This window comes from Rattus norvegicus, chromosome 1, assembly GCF_036323735.1.
Source record: "Rattus norvegicus strain BN/NHsdMcwi chromosome 1, GRCr8, whole genome shotgun sequence".
Taxonomy (NCBI): domain Eukaryota; kingdom Metazoa; phylum Chordata; class Mammalia; order Rodentia; family Muridae; genus Rattus; species Rattus norvegicus.
This window is the reverse complement of record NC_086019.1, coordinates 243,001,420-243,023,342: the sequence shown is the minus strand read 5'-3', so window position 1 is coordinate 243,023,342 and position 21,923 is coordinate 243,001,420. Positions and strand designations below refer to the sequence as shown.

General features: G+C 40.0%; 1 long non-coding RNA gene and 1 other non-coding gene across 4 annotated transcripts; one reads left to right on the top strand and one right to left on the bottom strand.

The window, feature by feature from the left end:
• Window positions 1-2,241: 2,241 nt before the first annotated feature.
• LOC120100436 (small nucleolar RNA SNORA17) lies at window positions 2,242-2,372 on the bottom strand. The gene has a single exon (XR_005500191.1). It is a non-coding gene; the product is annotated as a small nucleolar RNA SNORA17 (small nucleolar RNA).
• Window positions 2,373-5,635: 3,263 nt separating this feature from the next.
• LOC120100024 (uncharacterized) lies at window positions 5,636-14,434 on the top strand. 3 transcript variants are annotated; one of them, XR_010063243.1, is made up of 3 exons: window positions 8,415-8,786; window positions 10,978-11,139; window positions 12,080-14,434. It is a non-coding gene; the product is annotated as an uncharacterized LOC120100024 (long non-coding RNA). The 3 variants fall into 3 exon arrangements; XR_010063244.1 differs by having other exon boundaries at window positions 8,417-8,786; window positions 10,998-11,139; XR_005499660.2 differs by having other exon boundaries at window positions 5,636-11,139.
• The last annotated feature ends 7,489 nt before the right edge of the window (window positions 14,435-21,923 follow it).

The following is a 21,923-nucleotide window of genomic DNA, read 5'->3' as shown; positions in this document are numbered from 1 at the left end:
AATAGAAGCATTCATTAGAAGTCTCTGAACTGATAAAAGCCCAGGGCTAGACTGATTTAGTGCAGAATTCTACCAGACTTTCAAAGAAGAGCTAGTGTCAACACTCCTTAAATTATTCCACAAAATAGAAACAGAAGGAACATTGTCAAATTCTTTTATGAGGCCATAGTTGCCCTTGTAGATGTTTTATTTCCTCAGTTGAAGTGGTGAGATGAGAGCCATAGTCAAGCTATGAAACCACATGGCGTGGGCTGAGTTTAGAGCATTTCCTAACTATCTCTAGGCTTAGGCCTGGAAGCTTCTAGCCTCAATACAATCTCATCTTCTAAGATGACTGATTCAAACTGTCTTCTCTCAGCTTCTGACTGAATTGCTTTACTTGTCCTCACACTAACTGTGGCAATCTGTTCTAATCTTCTGGCTCCTTCTCATTCTCTGGTTTGTACTGTCTTCACCTGCAACTCATCTATGTAAAACTGTCCTGGTAAAATTGCCTCTTCCTCTTCTTCCTCCTCCTCCTCCTCCCTCCAACAACCCCCCTCTATCTGAGCTTCTCTCTTAAGTTGCCTCTCTTTCCTGTCTGTTCTCATGAGAGTTGGGTGTACTCTTTCTCTGACTCATTCTGTCAAATCTTTGATTCCTCATTTTGTCTGCCCCTAAATTAGACATAACTTTCAAGAATGGGAGATCTTTCCATCTTCTGACATCTTCTTCAGTGTTTTTCTTCCATGTCTTGAAGATTTTATCATACAAGTCTTTTACTTGTTTGAATAGAATTAACCCAAGATATTGTATATTATTTGAGTTTCTTGTGATAGGTATTAATTTCCTGATTTATCTCTCAGTCTGTTGGTTATTTGTATGTAGGAGGGCCCCTGATTTTGTGAGTTAATATTCTATTTTGCTACTTTTAAAAATAAAAAAAAATTGGTTCTTTGTGAATTTCACATCACACGTGTCATTCCCACACATCTCCCACTCCCCTCTACCAGCCTTCCACTTTTGCAATCTACCTGCTAATAGAGAAGAAAAATCTTGTGGTGGAAGCTGCAGTATGTCACTGTGTGTCCCACAGTATTCCATTTGCCCACACTTCTTTGCTTGAAAATGTTCATTGTGATGACTCATTGGTTTGGTTCGAGACCTCTGGCTTCTACTACTCTATCAATACTGGAACCTCACTGGGACTCCTCTCAGATATCCTGTTGTTGCCTTGTGACATGGAGAACCTGTAGTTTTGAATCTGTAGGACCAGCCTGTTCATGCACTCCAGCAGCTCATCTATGGGATAGTTGTTTGGGTGGGCCAACTCAGAACCCTGAATTTGGGCCTGAGAGGTTCCTGAGCTGGCCATCCAGCCTGCTCTCCTAGTCTCATGCTGTTGGGGTCAGCTCCCCATCATTCCCCTCACAACCAGGGGCAGTTCTACCCTGATGCTCAGGTGAGGTACAGGGCCAGACCTCCTGAATTTTGGGGCCATGTGAGGAACAGGGAAAGCTCTCCTGCTCTCATGACTCCAGGACAAGCTCCACTTCTTGCCGTAGGTGGCAATGGGCACAGGAGAGGTCATCTCTCCCTCGTCCACACTGCTGCATAGCAGAAGCAGACAAGATGCAGAATCCGTTCTTCTGCTCTCTCATTCTCCGAGCCAGCTCACCAGCACTCATGCCATCAAGGTCAGCTCTACTCTGCTGCCCAGGTCAGATGCAGGACCTACCCTCCCGAGCACTGCATCAAGTGAAGGACAGAGCTAGCTTTTCCACTCTGATGACCTCATGGCTAGCTTTCCTTCTTGCTGTAGGTGACAAGGGGTCTGGGGGGCATTTCTTCCTCATCCATGTCACCTCATGGCAGACAAGTGGCAGGGCCAACTCTCTGAGTGTCTGGGGTCATCTCAGGAATGGTCTCAGGTATGCTGTGCATTATGGCGCTGGGCAGGAGTCATCTTGGGCATAGTCTGTCCCCACAGCCCTTCATGATACTAGACTGGTGGTCATCTTAGCCTAGCTTCCTATCCAGGCCCCATAGTGCTGGTCCGTTGGTTTTCTGAATATGGCGTCTTGATTACCTGACTGCCTGATTGGCCCTTTGTGAGGGTCATCTGCCTCAGCTTCACAACTATCCTGCCTATAGTCCCAGACAGGGTTCTTCTAGTCTCTGGTTTACTCCTCATCCCAGGAGCCTGTCTGGGCCTGCCTGGCTCAGGACTGGTGCTCCTCTCAAGCTTGTGGTCTTTCAGGGAATGTTAGGCTACTAATCATTCAGATGTTCATTGGTCAGAACACTGAGAATAGACATAGCCTCTCTCCTCTCTGCCACCTATGACCAACACGTGACACAGCAGCACATATAGTATCTTGCTATTTGGCTGAACTTGTTTATCAGCTGTAGGAATTTCTTGGAATTTTTAATGTCAGTATGTATGCTATTGTAGAATTTGCAAATAAAGATACCATGACTCCTTCTTTCCAATTTGTATCTCCTTGATCTCCTTCAGTTGTCTTATTGCTAAGCCTTCAAGTACTATATTGAGTAGAAATAGAGAGAGTGGATAACCTTGTCTTGTTACTGATTTTAGTGGATTTGTTTTGAGTTTCTCTCCATTTAAGTTGATGTTGGCTATGGCTTATTGTAAACTGCCTTTATTCTGTTTAGGTATCTCTCTCTCTCTCTCTCTCTCTCTCTCTCTCTCTCTCTCTCTCTCTGGTATGTCTCTTTTATCCCTAATATCTCCAAGGCATTAATCACGAAGGGGTGTTGAATTTATCAAAGGCCTTTCCTCTATCTAATGAGATGATGATGATGTGGTTTTTGACTTTCAATTTGTTTATATGGTAGATTATATTTATCAATTTACATATGTCGAACATCCCTGCATTTCTAGGTTCAATCCTACAGTATATGGTAGGTGGTCTTTGTGATAGGTTCATTTATTTGGCTCGCAAGTATTTTACTGAGAATTTTTGCATCTATGTTCATAAGGAAAATTGGTATGTAATTGTCTTTCTAAGATGTGTCTTTATGTAGTTTGGGTATCAGGATAATTCTGGCTTCATAAAACAAATTGGGCAATGTTCTTTCTGTTCCTATTTTGTAGACTAATTTGAGGAGCATTTATGTTTGTTAACTCTTCTTTGTAAGTCTAGTAGAATTCTGCACTAAAACCATCTTGCCCTGGGATTTTTTTTCCTTTGAGACTTTAAAAAATTTTAAATTATATAATTATATAATATTATATATAAACATCTCTATATATTATAATATAAAATATATTCTTTGTTTTACCATAAAGGTCCTTTGCATATATATTATTTTTCCAGTTCAGTGTTTTATTAGATTCTGAGTGTGAAAAATGAGTGATTCTCTGTGTCTCTGTTTCTTGTGTCTTTTTTGGGCTATTTTCCTTCTTTTTGTTTGCTTTGTTCTATTATTATGTGTTAGTTTCTGTGTTTTTTTTAATTTTATGTTAGAAACCTTTTTATTTTCTAATGAGAGACTGAAATGAGGTGGATCCAGATGACAGGCATTAGAGGGAAGGGAAATCATAATTAGGATAGATTACATGAGAAAAAAATCTATTTTCAATAAAGGGAAACAAAATGAAACAACACAAAATCCGCCCCCAAACAAAACAAAAGCAACAACAACAACAACAACAAAACCATAAGTTTTAAACTACTTTAGGAGACACCATGCACCGTGTGTATGATACCTATTCCAGAAGCTAAGTTACATTTTAATACCTTTTAACATTTTTATTCAATAAAATTAAATAGCATTATCTGACTTTTGTATTTTATGTACAATATGTAACATATTATGATTATGATAAGATATGAATTTTAGCAGTTATTATTGTTGTAGTTAGTCATTGCACTAATCATCATATGTGTGGATTCATATGACATCCAATGCCATCATGACTCTATAGCCAGAACAAAGGAGTCAATCAAGTCATTGTTCCATAGGTCAGAAAAGGGGCCATTTATTTCTAAATTTTTAGTTAACTCATGGTATAAAACGTCCCTAAAGATCATTTATAATTGTCACAATAAGAGTTTCATTCAAAGTAAAACTTTACCAAACATGAATAATAAAATAAAATGTGAGCTTTCACACATCTCTTGCACACAAAGCCATATACTTTAAGTTACAGGATGTACCAAATGTTGTTATATTTTGGGGCAAAATTTTTCTTCCTGCTTGGACAGATACTCTTCCGAGTGCCACATGTTTGGTCAGAAGACAATCTTATAAGGTGATATTTAAAAATCAATTACTTCATATCTTTTTTCTTTTCTTTTTTTTTTTTTTTTTTTGGAGCTGGGGACCGAACCCAGGGCCTTGCGCTTGCTAGGCAAGCGCTCTACCACTGAGCTAAATCCCCAACATTACTTCATATCTTTTGATTTGATTTTTTTAGTGGAGTATATTTCATATTTAGTGAAGTACATGCATCCTATGGACAGCTTGAAGTGTTACAAAGAAGCATGCCCATAAAACATTCCCTCCAATATTGGACACTTCCAGCACCCCAACAGATCTCTTACTTCTCCACTACTCAGTAATCCCCAAAGTTACCACCGTTCCTATCCATATTCACATAGATTAAGTTTGCTTGCTTTAGAACTCCACATAAGTGGAATAACATAATATGCTCTTTATAAACATCTGGACATCTTTCTTTTAGTATTTGTGTACAATTTATTCATACTGTGGATTCTATCACTAGGTTCACTTTTTCGAAATTATATGTATTCCAATGAACAGATACACCATAGTCCCTCCAATAAGTCATTTCCCTTTGAAGACTGTGACTCCTGCATACATATCTTTTTGTGACTACAAGTAGTCATTTCTTGTGGGAGTGTCCTTAGGAGCAGTATCGCTGGAGCATTAACTGACATGATATTTAGCTTTAGGGAATCTCACCTAATAGATCAATTACATCTCAATGAGCGATGCATTAGTGTCTTCCTCAACCTTTTTTAACTTGTCTTTAAAATTAGGACATCTGACACTGCCAGTTTGATGTTAATGAGTTTCTCTTAAAAACTTCTAAATAGATGGGCCATCCATCCACCTCAAAAATATTCATCCAGAATACCTCTTGTCAAAAGGAAATGCAGGGACCAAGAGTGGAGCAGAGACTGAAGGAAAGGCCATCCAGAGACTGCCCTACCTGGGGATCCATCCCATATGCAGACACCAAACCCAGACACTATTGCTGATGCCAAGGAGTGCTTGCTCATAGGAGCCTGATATAGCTGCCTCCCTGGGGGGGCTCTCCCAGAGTCTGAATAATACAGATGGCAGATGCTTGCAGTCAACCATCAGACTGAACAAAGAGACCCCAATGGAGGACTTAGGGGAAGAACTTTAGGCGTTGAAAGGATTTGCAATCCCATAAGAAGAGCAACAATGTCAACCAACCAGACCCTCCGAGCTTCCAGGGACTAAACCACCAGCCAAAGAGTACACATGGAGGGAGGGACCCCTGGGTTCAGCTGCATGTGTAGCATCAATGAAAGGGGAGCCCCTTGGTCCTGTGGAGGCTTGAAGAGGCAGTGTAGGGGAATGCTAGGGCAGTGAGATGGGGGTGGGAGGTTGGGAGAGCACCCTCATAGAGGCAGGGGGAGGGGAGAGGAGGTGTGGGGGATAATATTTGAAAGTAAATAAATAAAATAACCAGTTAAAAAAAACTCAAAAAACAAAAAACCCTCTGAATAGTAAGCCCAGTAGAATGAGAAGCTTCCCTCATGATTCCTTCAGAAGTTGAAGTGGTCTACTGTCTGTGGAGAGTGGGATTCAGTTGAAAGAACTCCATCATCTAAGGTGACTGTGAAGTTCTCAGGCTGCTTGCCTCAGACCTCTTCCAGTAAATTGCACACCTGTTTGTTTAAGTTAGCTCAAGGTGGATTTCTGAGAGTAGCAGCTAAGAAAATTTGCCCTTAAAGAGACTTTACGTTGGGATGAGAAAGGCTCTACCAGGCTTTCTGATATATCAAAGTTCATAATTCTGAGTGAACATTGACTTCATCAACCACATAGTATAACACTTCCCACTTCTCTACCTTCTAATTATGACATGGAGCATGATATGTATAAACGTATTGCACAGATGGTTCAAGGTATTGCTCGAGCAAGGTTTTCTTTTTTATTTTTATAATTAAACTTTTTATTGATTGTTACTATAAATAGTGTGTGTGTGTGTGTGTGTGTGTGTGTGTGTGTGTGTGCGTATGTGTACCCACATAAGTAAGATGTGGGTACCCATGTGTAGAGGTCTTAGAACAGATTTCAGGGGTTGGTTCTGTCCTGCAAGGGATCCAACTGAGATTGTTATGCTTGGATGGGAAGCACCTTTACCCACTATGCCGTCTCATTGGCCCTTGGTAGGGATTAATAGACCTGCCTGGAATCCTATGTCTGAAATCTTTGTGAATCACCATGCCAGAGAAGTTCGTGTTAAAGGGAGATGAATATATTTTGCAAAACATAGCGTCATTGCCACAGGGTAAGTAACAGTTACTATCACCATAGAGTCACAGGATCTACATAGAACAGCGGTTCTCAATCTGTGGGCCACCAACCTTTGGGAATCAAATGACACTTTTGCAGAGGTCAGCTGTGAAATATCAGACATCCTGCATATCAGATATTTACAACATGGCTCTTAACAGTAGCAGCATTGCAGTTATGAAGTAGCAATGAACGGACTTATGGTTGCGCATCACCAGAGCATGAGGGACTATATTAAAGGGTCACAGCACTAGGAAGATTGAGATCCACTGACCAAGAACATCTTCTGATTTCCGGCTGAAGAGGGGGAGGATCCAGGTGAGGGCTGCGTAAAGTCTCCCTGCGTGAGGGCTGTATGTTGCTGGGATCCTTTTCAATCTGTGTTTCTCCTGCACATATCTCAATAACCAGGATCACTGGAACAAAAAATTAACTTGGCAGTCACCTCTCAAGTCATGCTTTGGTTTTAAACGATAACTGAACTTCTGCCAAGCTGTTTCCCACAACCAATCATAGTCTGTGTGTTCTTTTCCAGCTACTTGCAAAAAAAAAAAAAAAGAAAGAAAAAAAAGAAAAAGAAATCAGTTATTTGTTAGAAAAAAAAAAGAGAGAAGACTTTCTCTTCATTCATTGCTTCCTGAACAGGTTATGCTTTGTTTTCAATTCTGTAAATGTCTGGTCTCACCGGCTGTATTTCAATTGCTACCACCGTTAAGACGGCAGATGACTGGGACAGTCTTGTTTTCTCTCAGTATTACAATGCACAATGTGATAAAGGTTGAGCTCTCCTCAAAGATGTTAAGTAGAGAAATTCACCTATGTAAGTTTATAGATATATAAACCCGGGTCTGTCCTATTCAAGGGTCCTCCTTTAACTTTTGACATTGAGCAGTGCAAAGCAGAGAGAGCTCTGGCTGTTACCATTCAAGCCTTCCTAGGTTTCTGAGACAGCACAGTAAAATCACCCCTGCTTTTATTCTATTCCAGTCATTCCCACCTCAGCCGACTCTTCATGTGTCTCCCTTTGTCGGCGCTCACTGATGTCTGGTAACTGGTTTCCTCCTCTTGTGTTGCTGCACGACGAGGTCAGATTTGGGTCAAACAACTTCAAACCATGTGTGACGCTGAGCTGGCATCACTGAAGTTGTGTTTATGGCACGAGTGAAATATCAACAGAAAATATTACAGTGGCTGGCTCCCTGCTCCCCAGAGTCAAATGGCCTCTCATTAGTCAGTTTGTTTATAAATGTAGAACAGACCCATTGAAAGACATGTCGGGACCTGGGACTGGGTATCTGAGTGGCTATTTTCCCCTGACCTCAAGAGAACTCAGAGACAGACATGTTTCAGACACCTGTGAGGGAGAGAGTTGTGGAAGAGTCAGGCAGGCTCACACAGGGGATGGAGGGTGTTAGCATTTGGAATTCCTCTTCTTCCTTCTGTCTCCTGACAGCTCTGCTCAGCAGTCCAGCTCATTCTGAAGCTGGAGGACATGGGGAATTGTAGGTCAGCCTCTCAAGGAGAGGTGGGCATGGAATGACAAGGGAAGGCGTCTCTGGTGTAGTCACTAAGAAGGAAAAAAAATTGTGCTGATAAAACTGGAGGCGATGTTCTTTTATCATTTAGAATTTTTATTTTGAACGTCTTGAAATAGCATTGTTAAACAGATAAGAATTCAATTATTTTTCTTATCAGACAGTACCTTCCTGGATTAAAAATGACCTTACATTTCAATGCTGAACAATGTTTATAAAACCGCGGCATATTCCCCTGAACTCCTGCTAGCAAAAGAGACTGTAATGCAATTTCTAGAACCTTACTCACTCCACACTTAGAGGGGAAGCCTTCTGGATATCAGGGTGCTTTGGGTTTGCCTGTAAGCAAAAGGAGGCAGCAGGAGGGTGCTGGGCAGCTTCTGAAGGCAGATCAGAGGTGAGGATGCAGCTGGCAACAGGCTTGCTGGAATGTGTGTCAGAACCCGGAGCCTCCATGGCAACATTCTCAGGCCCCGTGACCATCAGGCTGGCTGGATTCCCAGGGAGTCACATGGAAAAGCCCGGAGACCGGATGGAAGATGATACCGTTTTCCAGCCTCTCCTATTTCCTCCAACTTCCTGTTTGTCCGTTGTCAGCCACTGTGGGACAAGAGAATGGGATCTGAAGAGTCTTCCTTATTGGAACCTCATTGGGACTCCCAGAAACAGAGGAGAAATGGTCGCTGTCATTTTAAGCCGTGGAGGTCTGAGATGATTCATTACACAAAGGTAACCCAAGCAATTTTAAGTGCCAGTTCGATTCCAAAGTGTCCCCCAAACACATATAATTCACTCTCGTGACACAGCATGGATAATCACGAGCACATCTGTAAGTGGTCAGTGGCCCCCTGAGCAGCAACCATGGGAGGTACTGCCAATTTTAAGATCTGTACTAACGAAAGATATGAAGGAAAACAAACCATAACCCTTACGATTGATGGAATGCGGCAGTGCATGCGCAGTGGGAGAGACAGAGACAATGAAAGCATTAGAGAACTTGCCGGTGAAACTATTTTGTTTTGAAAAACCTTAGTAGTTTGTGGTTAAAACGACATGAGTTTAGTAAGAGCAACAACGACAAAAAACAAAGCAAAACAGAACGACACGACTAAAATGACAGTGAAATCACTGAAATTTCACCAGGAAGATATAAACGCCTAGATATTTTAGTGCGTATGGACACATACAGATGTGGCACAAAAAATGATTCAGCTGAGATTGTCTTGCACTGGATCAGTGTCCATACAGATATATGGATATTATAAACATGATATATGTTATACCACATCACTTGTTTAACCATTTAGTGATGGCATTTTATTTTTTCTTTTCAATTTTATGAGCAAAGCAGTGGGTTATATTTGCACACATATGTTGTCCCCTGGGTAATTATCTTTGTGTGTGTGTGTGTGTGTGTGTGTGTGTGTGTGTGTGTGTGTGTGTGTATGTGCGCGCGCGTGCGCGTGTGCGTGTATGTGTGTATTTCTATGTATATGAGATTTTTGGATTGAATGGGGTTTATTTATAACTGATTCTAAAAAATCTCATTTATAGTTGTGACGCGCCTGGAAAGTCTGTGTTTCCTTATCCTCTCTAGCAGCTGTTGACGAAGACAATTCTTCCCTCTTGGGCCGTGTTCAGCTCTGGCCATTTATGTGATGAGTTGTGTGGTTTTAAAAGATTTCCTTTTTATTGTGTTTGCATCTCAGCAAGGGATGCAACTGAACCTCTTTGTACTTTTGTCAATTTGAACTTTTTTGTGAATCGAGTCTTGATTGTCTTTTGGCCATCTTTCTTTTCATAAGTAGTTTGTGGGAACACTTTGTGTAATAGTAGTAATTCTTTATGCATTGTTTGTCTTGCTATTTTTTCCCTGTGTTTCAAACATTATCATTGTGGTGTTTTGGTTTTTTTTTGCCCAGAAATTCTATGTGAATTGATTTCACTCTATAGTTTTTGGCTTCTTGTGTTAAAAGCATTCACCTATATTCATGTTTGTGCAGTTATTATGAATTTTATTATACTTATAATTTATGAAATTTAACTTCTGTAATGAGGCCAGTTGCCTCATATCGTTTGATGAATAATACTCTTTCTCCAGTTATTGGAAATAATACATTTATCACGTACTAAGTTCTCTTTACATTTTCATCTGTGTTTGAGATTCTTTGGAAATGTTGTTTTTTTTTTCCTCCACGTAACTCGCAGTTCATGCTAGTGTTTCTGTCACTGTGAAATACTAGGAGTTACTCTTTAAAGGTGAAAGTTCACGCTCTTCTTCCTGCTCTTTGAATGGCTTCTGTTATGTTCTTTACAGATGAATTTTAAAATAATTGTTACAATCTGAAAAAGAGGAGATGGCATAGCCAGTAAAAGCTCTCCCTGTGCAAGCATGAGTACCTGGATTTGGATCTCCAGAGCTCAAGTAGAAAGTCAAGAGCATTGGTGCCCGCAATGCCAGTGCAGGAGTGGCTGAGCGGGAACATGGCTGGGGCTCGACTACTGACAGTCTCGTCCTGGGGCTGGGGAGAGACCCTGTCTCAAAGGAATAAGCTAGGAACAGTGGAGCAGGGCATGGGTGTTCTCTCCTGGGCATGTGCACCCAAGTACACTTGTATGCATATAGCAAATATACCAGGCAGAAACACACACACACACACACACACACACACACACACACACACACACACACACACACACAATTCATGTAAGTGAAAAATATTGAAATAACCCCATGGTGATTTTTTGGGATTTATTGTCTATATTCCAGAGAGCTGACTCCTTTCTAGCCCTGCATCTTCCTGACCAGAAACAAAAACCATCTTTTCATTTAGCCAATTAAGTTTTATTCTCTGTTTGCTTTTTTACAATTTCTTCTCTAAAAAGGATTTATTTGATTTATTTCTTTTATGTATGTGAGTGCAATGTCACTGTCTTCAGACACACCAGAAGAGGGCATCAGATCCCATTACAGATGGTTGTGAGCCACCATGCGGTTGCTGAAAATTGAACTCAAGACCTCTGGAAGAACAGTCAGTGCTCTTAACCCCTGAGCTATATCTCCAGCCCTGCTTTTTCAGTGGTAAAATTTTCCTTTCAGTTTTTCTGTCATTTTTAAAAAATTTATCCATTGCTATTGCAAATACCATAGTTCTGTGTCTGGTTATACTGACATGGAAAGACAGTAACTGTTTTTTGTGCATCTTGAAACTGATTATCTTAATGATTTTCTGAAAAGTTCCAAAACTTTTCTGTTTTTACCACTGGGGTTTTCAGGAAATTATGAATTAGAAAAAGTTATATTGACCGGAAAAATTGTATTGACTGGATAATATTTTAGAGCCATATATATATATGAAAATATATAAGAAAATTTAATTTTCTTAATCGATTGCATTGGCTTGAATGCCCAGAACAATGTTTGATGATTGCAACTGTCATTTTTCTGGACTTTAATAGTAATATTTTCATTATTTCTCCACTAAATGTCATGCTCGACTTAGATTTCCAAGGAATTTTTCTATAATATTCAATCGTTGCTCATCCAAATTTATTTTACAGTTTGATTTTGAAAAGCATAACAGATTTGGAATGAAATAATGGACAGCTAAGAAGTATATTATATTAATTTATTTACTAATATGGAATTATTCTTAAGGCTTAAAATGACACTTATTCACAATCTGATATCCTCTTGGAGAATTTAATTCTTCTTTCTAATATTCTGTTTGGGATTTTGGAGGTGAGATTTCCACTACTGCTTTAAAAAAGTATTTATCCATTTTACAACCCAATATCACCCCTCCTCTTCTCCTAGTACCCCCTTATGCAAGTCCTACCCCCACGCCCCTGATCAACTACTTTTCGTCTGATATAATTTATAATAATGTCATGCTTATAACATGCATTTGTAATATTTTGTCTTTCTCTAAAAACTGTTTCAGGTTTTAGTGAAGAATCTTATTCAGGTAAATGAATCTTATTTACTTAATTTTTTTTTTTTTTGTTTTTTTTTGTTACAGTTTTGATGTCACAACAAAAGGCTTTCCATGCCATGTTTTACTTAAAGTTTGTAGCTCATGTCTACGATACCAGCACTTGGGAGGTCATGGCAGCAGGCAGGGGGATTGCTATAATCCTGAATCCAGCCTGGGCTCCATAGTGAGAATCTGTCCCCAAAACAACAGAAGTTTCCGGGAGAGTCAGAAGTGGCAAGTCAGTTGTGTGTTTTGCTGGGGCAAACATGTGACGGAATGTTTTCCTGAAGCAGACACAGGTGAAAGGATGTTTTGCTAAAGCGAGCACGTAAGAGGACGTGTGATGAAAGACCCTTCACTAACAACACAAATGCACTGGTTCACCTTACACTGCATAGGTGAACTCCGTCTGTTATGCTTCCACAGAGAGAAATGCAGCAAAAAAACTGGCGGAGTTCTGGCAACTTCTTGCTACTTCTGTGGATTTGGGTCTATTGGCAGAGTGACGTCTGCTGATACGGACTCATGTGGGGTTTTGCTATGACTGAGGCAAAACGCATGGAGGACACGTGATGTTTGGAGGGAGTATAAAAAGGACTCAAAGGACAGCGACTGGGGCTTACATAGACAGCTTTGCAACACATCTTGGCCTCACCTCTTAGTCTTCACTGATTTTTACTTCGTTGAGAGAGGCACGGCAGAGAGAGGCAGGTGTCCTTCTCTCTGGTGGTCCTAATCATTCCTGCTGAGTCATGCAGATTTGGCTGAGGCCTGGCTGTTTCTGTTAGATCATGCCACCATTGCCCATGTGTGTTTGCTATTCTGACATGACTGAGCAGGACTGCTGGTGTATTTGTAAAGTGTTTGTGAGTGCATCAAGCTGCTGCTGCTGATTTTCTGACAATGCAGATCAGATTTGCTCCAAAGAACAATTTCTAAACAGGTCCACTTCCTATATCCTAATAACCTTTCTTTTCTACTACCTCTTGGTGGGTAGTGGGTAGAAGTGTTTTTAAACACTTTTTAAAGTGTTTAAAAAACTCCTATTAAAAATAGGGTTTAAAATTTTAAGCTTACAAGGGTCTGCTCATATTTTTGTACTATTCATTAAAACTTTCCACCCTTGCATAACATTGTGAGCACATTCTTTTTATTGTATGTTTATTTCTCAGTTCTCACAAGGATGCAGGTGCTTGAGTCCCTTCAGTAACGTGACACAGTTTTTGTATTTAGTCTGCACACATCTGCTTGTGTATTTTAGATAATTCCTGAATTACCTATAATATCCAATACAATGTAAATGCTGTGTGGACAGGGGTTTGCTGGTTCAGTCTTTGTTGTTTGGGGTGTAATGACACAGGGAAACAAAGGTCAGTACTGGAACAATATAATTTCTGGAATGTTTGCAACTTGAAATAGGGAACTTGCAGATGTGGAGAGGTGACTGGATATTCTATTTTGGTTTTAAGGATTAATAATAATGATAAGTTATGTTTGGAAAGAAAAGTTTCTCTCAAACAGTAAACTAAATAAAACACCAGTAACATAACACTGGGTGGTGTTGGCCACCTTCCGTGAAGCATAAAAGATGGCAGTGACTACAACTGTGTAGTTGAAGATGCTACTGTGTGAGAATTGCCAGGGGCACGCAGGCTCTCGAGGACTGTGAGTATGCTTCCTGATCTCAATATCCGATGTTTTATTTCTTTTCCTTAACTGTGATGGTGAAAAGGACCGAGTCATCCCTAAAAAAGTGTCAGCCTGAGACACCAACCCACAGGCAACATCACAAGCCCTGACTGAGTAACAATGCCCTTGTGATTTGCAAAGTGCAGAGGCGGTCAGTGCAGTGTAGAGAAGAGACCAGCACAGGAGGCGGCAGACCAGGGACACGGCCTCTGCTGAAGCCCAGATCTGAGTTGACTAGGGCTGAAACCAAAGAGCAGAAGGCTGCAGCAAAGACAATCCCTTCTCCTGAGTTTCTGGAAAGCTCACACTGGGAGGGATTTCCTCATGCATGGCTGGCTTCACCCAAGTGACTTTAACATTAACCGAGGACAGGAAAATGCTTTCTTCTGTTGACTACTACACACCATGGGGAAAAATTTGTTTCCCAAAGCCAAAATAAAATGCTTATCATATTAGGATACTTTTGTACTGATATTTAACTGATGGAAATGTGTACTTAAAGGGTACATTTTATGTAGGCATGCGGTCTAAGAAATGCATAGTCGTTTATGTACAGCTCAACTTATCATGATATATTTGTGTAAGCCATCTCCATAAGGGGTGCTGTGAGCAGAGACATAGACTAATTACAGTAAGAATAAAACAGAACTTCAGCATAATTTATGTTCTCGATCAAATGAGGAAGTTTGGTAATAAAGAGAAAAGAAATACTGTGTGATTAAATGTACATGAATGGTTCATGGGCATGACACAAAACGACAAGTGAGACCATAGTTTTGTCTCTTGGTTGTGAGCTCCAGCATTTAACAGTTAGTCCTCTCTCCCATATGCACGGCGAGGTTTTGAATGGGAACCTTCAGCTTTAAGTAGGAATTAGTGCAGCGCAGGGTCGCAGCTTTGAAAACTTTATGTTTGCATGTTGTAAATGTATGGTAAGAATGGTTATGTCCGGATATAGGTATTCCAGGAGATTTATTTCCTTTTTGACTTTTCTATGGTTTGAAAGTGTTAGTAGGGGGCGGGTAACAGGTCATTCCTGCATTGGTCAGGCAAAGTCCTAAGTGAATGTGTGTTGCTGACTTGGGTACAGCCCTGTTGAGTCCCAATGATTTAGGTCCATGAGGGTACCAAGGCCTTCCCCAGCGAGGCTCACAGGAATGGCAAGACCTTCCTCAGATCTGAGTGCAGATGGTGATGGTGTGTCGAGACAATGCCCACTGTAGCTTTCTCCTCCTAGTTGTTCACAGCCTGAGGACTGCTCCCTTATAGACAATGATTTTAGTCAAGCCGTCTCCACGTAATAACCCCACCCTTTGTTCCACTTTATGCAGTAACTCTGCCTTCCCGTTCAGTTGTATACAACAGACAGACTGAGCTTCTGTGGTGTAGTGACTTCTCCGTCAGAAAGCCCAGAGAACACCCAGCTTTTCTTAGCCAGTTTCATTCGTCATTTCTTCATTTCATTCACTGCCCCAGCTAGGCCAACCCCTGGTGCTATAAAAGGCGTGGCAATATTATCTTTATTATTTTCACCCTTCATCATAAATGCCAATAGATGACTGATTAGAGAAATGGTCCAGTTAGTTCACAGTATTTGCTGTCACCCTGTGCTGTCTCCAGAGCTGCGAGGCCACCTGGAGAGGAGCTTTCCCATTTGGTCCATCTCTCCCTCATACAGTCCTGTGGACCCGAATCTGCTCATTTTAAACTACTCGCTACCTGATATATTTGCTTTTCTGTTCATCTCACTGGTTATATTATATATCATTTACACACATATGCGTGTAGGTCCATTCACTAATTGGAATTTCACAACAGCCTGGTTTATTCCTACAGTGCAGTTCACCTAGGTTTCTCTCTACTGTGTCACCACAGACTGGTGACATGGAACTGACCTGCTCTTCACAACAGAACCATTGACATTTCTATCCAGTGATGCCAAAGCAAGGTCACATGATTAAACATGCGACTAATATTTGATGATTTTGTCAAATTTTATCTAGCAAGTTGGATGTGCTATTTTTCTTACATAGAAATTTATAGAATGTTAAAGATAAAGTTTATGTTTGCTTAACGAAAATGAATTTTGCTTAATATAATACAAAGCCATTAAAGGCTAACTCTATGATGTGTTCCCCTCATGAAACTAGTAAATACTGGTGAGAGGAGTGAGTAAATTATAGTGGATTTCAATTTAGATTATTAAAACATTTCCACAGACATTGAAGTCAGAGTTGATTAAACTTTAGACTTAATTTATTGAATTATTTATTACATAATGATTGAAAAGTATAGGAAAATACTTCAACTGATTAGATAATTATGAATAAATAAATACAGATATAACCTAGAAAATTTGTTTCAATTATTTTAGTGATTGCTATATGGAAGAAATCAGGAAATTATAATTGTCTTGATATTGTGTCAAACTGCCAAGGTTGAAGTTTTAAAGATGAATAATTTCATGATGTGTATATGGCCATGAATTTAGATATCTGTCTTATTTTTGAGATTTTATTTACAGATCCAATTGTGAAGACTCAGTGGAAAATGTGAACATTTGAATGTTATTAGCAAAGCATCTCTAGGTTATTTTCTTACATGAATTTTTAGTGATGACTCCTAGCAAAAGGGTAATAGGTGTCTATATCAGTTCATGTTGTTACTATTCCTGAATGACTGAAGCAGGGTAGTCTTATAAAGAAAATTATTTTACTAAGCTCTTCATTTCAGGAGGTTAAATGCATGATGTCAGCATCAGTTCAGGTCAGGTGCAGACTCCCGGGCTGATGACATCACAAATATGGAAGTATGACTGATAGAAAAAGATCACATCTCCAGAAAGGAAGCTGGAGAAAGGGGAATGGGGTCGCAGATGTTCCCTTTAGAACAATTCTCTCTTAAGGGATAAGTAAGGCCCCCAATGACTACTTGAATTACTTCTTAGGTTAGCACTGTTAGTGTTGGGGAGCCCTGCTAATAGGCTCCACTACTGGAAAGCTTCACAGCACTTTCTATTATCACAATACTAAAAACTAAGTCTCCAGCCTGTGAACCCTCGTAGGGCCTATTCAAACTCTACCTCATCTGCAACAGCACTCTGAGTGAACACAGGAGGAAACAGACCTTGCTTCTTTTGCTTCACAGCTTGTCTTTTCCCTTCTCAGATGGGAATTTGTCAGGTTAGTTCAAGTACTAGACTTAAGAGACTGGTGGAGAACATGGCGCTTCTTGAGTACTAAGTTGTCGCCACATATAATTTTCACAAGAATTTATTGATCAATAGAGGTCCAACCTTACATAGACGACAAGTTCTTGTGTCAGTATATAAAGAGAAAATCATTTCCAGTGTGAACTCCTCTTGGAAATCCTTACAATTACCTACAAAATAAACATGCTCACATACTCAACTATACCAACTAATTATACGTAGCAAGCACTGTAATGAGCACAGCAGAACAAAGAGTGTATACCCAATTAGTTCTGTGGCTATAACAAATCGCCTGAGACAATCGCTGAAAGGAGGAAGAGGCTTACATTGGCTTGAAGCTTCAGAGGGTATTCATCTCACAGCTAAGTACCAAAAAAGACAAGTGAATGGAAAGGGATGAACATTCACTATACCCTTTGAGGACATGCCACCGAGTGACTTTAGCTCTCTCATTAATGTCTACATCTTAAGGGTTCCATCCTAAGGGTTCAAGCTCCTATGTTCTTATGAGACATTTTAATCCATTCCCATCCTTAAAGTGCATCAATAAAAGGAAAGAGAAAAGTGATGTGTGAAAAGCATTTTCATGCTTTAGGAACCAATAAAATGGCCATAATTCCAGCCTGTGAGCACCTCAAAGTGTATTTTTAGCCTCAAGATAGAGGAACATAACAGCAGAGGCTGCAGGGTCCTCTTCTGCTGTAGATATCTGCTATAGTTCTGAAGATCATGAGGATTTGTGTCACTAGGCCAAGGATCCAGCTATCTGGAGAATGTCCCTGGGGAAAAGAGAGAGTGAAGAGCTGTGTGATGTGGGGGTGGAGTTGGGAGGGAGGAGGATATATGGATATAAAGTGAATAAATACATAAATTAATTTTTAAAAACTGAAGCTCTCCTTACACAAGGTTCTGTTTTCCACAGTGTCACTTGCCTGAAGTAAAACTCAGTTCAAAATATTAAGTGGAAAATTCTAGGTTTCCTAAGTTTGAAACATATGTTATTCTTATATTATCTCATTACAGTTCTCCTACTTTATTATTAATGGTTTTCTTGTGCTAATTATTAAATGTGATCATCCATACCTGGGCCTATGAAAAGGCATTACATGTATAGATGATTTGATAATATATGAAGTGTCAGGCGACCATTGATGGCCCTTGAAGAGAGTCAGGGAAAAGGATTGTAAGTTTGCAATGACAGGGATTCTATCTCTATTGCTGACAGTGGATTTATTGACTCAGATCCAGGTGATTAGGGTAGGGTAAAGGAGAGATGTGGTATGGTGTTTGTTCACTTGCTTTCCTTTGGTCTCAAGTACACAAAGGCACCAAGGGCAGATGAAGGTCCCTGACCTGTGACCTTGCTCTCTAGCAGACAATAGCCACACAATCCCTCTTCCCTCTAGATTGTCTCACTGTGTTCTTCAGCCTCTGGTCTGAATCAGTTGTGACTTCCCAATACACAGCAAGAGAAGGTGCCAGAGAAGGAGCTGAGCCTTCAAGGCTGAAGTTCAAATCTTGGCTCTGCATTAGGCTTTTCTGTGTAGGTACTGAATGTGTGAGTCAAGGGATAACTGAATAAATCATAATTGATTGACGGGGGACATAGATTAGCTAGGAAATTCTGTCGTACTCAAATCTATATCCTATAATTAGAATTTTTCATACAATTAACTGCTCACTGCATAATTTTAAATATGAGTCATTGCTATCTTTTCTCGCTCTCAAGTATCCTTTCAGCTACGAATCGTTTGGTTCTAACTAATTTTGTCCTTGTTTACCTCTGGGTTAATTATTTGCCAACTGTATTCATTACCATTTCAATGAGGAGGAGGAAACATACTCCACAGTGAGGCTGGCTGAATGACTTGGACTTGAACAGAGGTGTCACTTCCAGAAGAGCTTTTGTCCCCATGGGAAGCTAGGGGAAGAAAAGAGGGTTCTTTTTCTAGGAGTGACAAGTCTGCAGCTGGGGATGTATATATTTCAACCTTTGAAAATCCATATTTTATCAGAAAGGCATTTTTGATGAGCAACACAGTTCTATAACACAGTTAGGATGAAGCTGTCCAGATAGCTGTTTTCTTTTTTTTTTTTTTTTTTTTTTTGGTTCTTTTTTTTGGAGCTGGGGACCGAACCCAGGGCCTGTGCTTCCTAGGCAAGCGCTCTACCACTGAGCTAAATCCCCAACCCTTGTTTTCTTTTAATATGATTAAATCAATGCTTATGTTGAGACAAGTGTTAGCAGCCCAGAACAGAGTGGGTGGTAGATTTTCTGAGATTGGCCTTGATAATAGATGGCCTCACCCACATTTTCCTTAGCTAATAGTTGGCCCTATTTAAGGAGAAATTACTTTGAAAGACAAAGATTAAAAGAAAAGAAAATGCACCATAATATAAAATTCCCAAACATTGAAGAGTACAGAAAAATAAATGTGTCTTTAATGATGTCACCTTGTTTTCTAAAAGACAGAGCCCAATAGGTTCTGAGAGCAGAATAGCACACTAAGAGAAAAAGAAATATTATACCAGTAGAAATTAGAGAGGTAGAGAAAGAAAATCAATACAGACACAAGCTTACTTTCTAGGCAACAAGAAAGAATAGCAAGACCTCTGATGTTTCTTCTGGGTTGGAGTGATGGGAGGGACAGGGAACCACAAACACAGAATGAAAGTGACAAAGGATAGTTAAGATATTTCATGAAATGATCAAACTGAAGGCAGAGAAAACAGAAAACACCACACCAGGATAAATGACCTTGAAGAAGAGAGTGTACAAGAAACAGCACACATGGAAGCATGGCTTCATACATTCAAGGGATGTTTATGAGCACTTATTCTACAACTTTATTCATATTGGGAAAGCTACAAAACCAAAATGTACGGGATAGTAACTCTCCCAAACAAAATAAGAAGCAACATTGCTGATAAAAGGACAGTTTATCATGGAAAGACAAATATTGGTATAGAATTATGGACATTAAGATACATCCAGGATGAATTATTGAATGTCATAAAGAAACACTCAATGGCCAGAAAATGAAAACTGTACACAAGAGAAAAGTTTTCAGGCTTCTCAATAGCTCTACTTATCAACTGATGACAAAAAACCCAGTAGTTACCAGTAAATGAAGTTGACCTTCCAAATCATGGTGGGGAAAATGTACTTAATGTTTTAGACATTAAGGGATAAATGAGGTGGTCATGGTGCACGCGATACACAACTCATAAAAAAACACAGCCCAAAAAGACAAAGTGAAATTATGTCTCAACAAACTATGCAATAAAACTTGAACAAGTACAATGGATGTCTAGTAAACCTGTGACCCGAGGAAAGGGTAGAAGAATTAAGGATAAGGCTCCCTTTGCATATTTTCAAAACAGGCTGTGAAGAAGTAGACACAAACAGGTCAGGAAAGAGTTCCATGCAGGTCAAAGAATAGCGTTGAATCTTTGTTTTGGGGACATCTTCATAAATGAATCTTTTGTTGTATGTATCTATGCGTGTGGTAAAAGTGTCTATGCATGCCCACATGAGTGAGTATATGGTTTGTCAGGATGTATCGGGAAAGATGTGAAGGCCCGTGGGCAAGGTCCAGTGTCTTCCTTAAGCACTCTCTAACTCTGTGGGACAGGGTCTCTCAATGAACCTGGAGTTCACTGATTGAGCTAGACTGGCTATTCAGTGAATTGCAGTCCTCCACCTGTTTCTGCCCTCTGGGTGCTGCATTACAGATTTGGGTCTACAGTGACTTTATTTTGTTCTTGTATGGGTGTCGGGGATTCCTTAGCTTCTCATGCTTCCATTGCATGCAACTTACCAAATGAACCATCTTCTAAATTCCAGCAATGAATACAGGCTAAGGAATTAATTTCAGTTGCTCTGCAATACATTCGGGTAATAATAAAAAATGAAAAATTGCTCAAGACATAAACTTTTTTTCACTGATTGAAAATAGAATTTTTTTCAAGTAATATATCCTGAAGTTTGTTTCTCCTCCATCTCTTCACTCTTCCCACCTCTCCTACCTGGACCAACCTTCTTTGTATCTCTCTTTAGTAAACAAACAGGCTTCTAAGGGATATTAATGAAATATAACACAATGTGATAAGATAAGGCAAAACCAAACACATTAGAATAGGACAAAACAAACAGAAGGAAAAGTACTCAAGACCCATCTTTCACACACTCAGGAATTTCATAAAAAAACAAAGCTGGAAGCTATTACACATAAAAGACATGTAGGGTAAAAAAAGAAATGGAAAAAAGGAAGTAAAATTAAAAAAGAAAAAAATTTCCCAAGACAGAGATGTCATTTAAAAAAATCCCCCTAAAGATGGCACGGAGTTCATTTTGTGTCAGCTGTCTACGGCTGGGCATGTGACTACTCTCAAGTGTGCTTCATCTTCCCAGTGGAGATCAAGTGGAGAAAACGAAGCTATCATTTGCGAGTGGTTATCAATTGGAGAGAGTTTCTGGGTTAGGGATGGAGTCCTGTGTCCACTTCTCCTTGCAGGCCCTGGGCATGCTCGGTCTTTGTCCTGTTTCCTTGGTTACCCAATGTCCTCCATCCCCTTTGGCTCTCACATTATTTCTACCTCCTCTTCTGCAGAGCCTGATCTCCAAGGGGAGGAGGGATTTGAGAGAGACATTATGTTTAGCGCTGAGTGCTCTCGAAAGGCTCTTTGAATAGGGTCTGTCTGTGGGTTTCTGTATGTGGTCTTATCTGCTACAAGTGGAAGCTTCTCTGATGAGGACTGAGCAAGGCACTGATCTATGAGTATGGCAGAATCTCATTAGGAGTCATTTTATTGCTACATCCCTTTAGTAGAACAGTATTATTTGGTTCTACCCTAGGTCTCTGGCCTATTTAGTCTCAAGTTCTTGGACACTCAAGGGAAGTCAAGTATGGGTTCCAAATTGTGGAAAACAGTGGGTGATAAAGTAAAGTAGCCTTTGTTCTATCTCTGCAGGAACTGTGCAGCTAT